We start from the raw sequence: 969 nt of genomic DNA on the forward strand, positions 1-969 counted from the left end.
CTATTGCAGGGTTCTTTGGATCATAAGCCTCTTCTTCAGAAGATGTCTCTTGAGTACTGTTGGATGCAGCTTGCATTCCATTCAGACTCTGAGAAATCATATTGACTTGCTGAGTCAATATTTTATTCTGAGCCAATATGGCATTCAGAGTATCAATTTCAAGAACTCCCTTCTTCTGAGGCATCCCATTACTCACAGGATTCCTCTCAGAAGTGTACATGAACTGGTTGTTAGCAACCATGTCAATGAGTTCTTGAGCTTCTGCAGGAATTTTCTTTAGGTGAATGGATCCACCTGCAGAAGTATCCAGTGACATCTTAGCTAATTCAGACAGACCATCATAGTATATATCCAGGATGGTCCATTTTGAAAGCATGTCAGAAGGACACTTTTTTGTTAGTTCCTTGTATCTCTCCCAAGCTTCATAGAGGGATTCACCTTCTTTCTGTCTGAAGGTTTGAACATCCACTCTAAGCTTACTCAGCTTTTGAGGAGGAAAGAACTTGGCTAAGAAAGCCTTGACCAGCTTATCCCAAGAGTTCAGGCTATCCTTAGGTTGAGAGTCCAACCATATTCTAGCTCTGTCTCTCACAGCAAAAGGGAAAAGCATGAGCCTGTAGACTTCAGGATCTACTCCATTAGTCTTAACAGTATCACAAATCTGCAAGAACTCAGTTAAGAACTGAAAAGGATCTTCAGATGGAAGTCCATGAAACTTGCAGTTTTGTTGCATCAGAGAAACTAGTTGAGGCTTAAGCTCAAAATTGTTTGCTCCAATGGTAGGGATGGAGATGCTTCTTCCATGTAAATTGGAATTAGGTGCAGTAAAGTCACCAAGCATCCTCCTTGCATTATTATTATTTTCGGCTGCCATCTCCTCTTCCTTTTCAAAAATTTCTGTAAGGTTGTCTCTGGATTGTTATATTTTAGCTTCTCTTAGTTTCCTTTTCAGAGTCCTTTCAGGTTCTG

The 969-nt window shown here is 40.5% G+C and overlaps 1 non-coding gene across 1 annotated transcript; it reads left to right on the forward strand.

Moving 5' to 3' along the window:
* Window positions 1–370: 370 nt before the first annotated feature.
* LOC148549151 (small nucleolar RNA R71) lies at window positions 371–478 on the forward strand. The gene has a single exon (XR_015898799.1). It is a non-coding gene; the product is annotated as a small nucleolar RNA R71 (small nucleolar RNA).
* The last annotated feature ends 491 nt before the right edge of the window (window positions 479–969 follow it).

Source organism: Arachis ipaensis, chromosome B8, assembly GCF_059453495.1.
Source record: "Arachis ipaensis isolate K30076 ecotype BB chromosome B8, ASM5945349v1, whole genome shotgun sequence".
Taxonomy (NCBI): domain Eukaryota; kingdom Viridiplantae; phylum Streptophyta; class Magnoliopsida; order Fabales; family Fabaceae; genus Arachis; species Arachis ipaensis.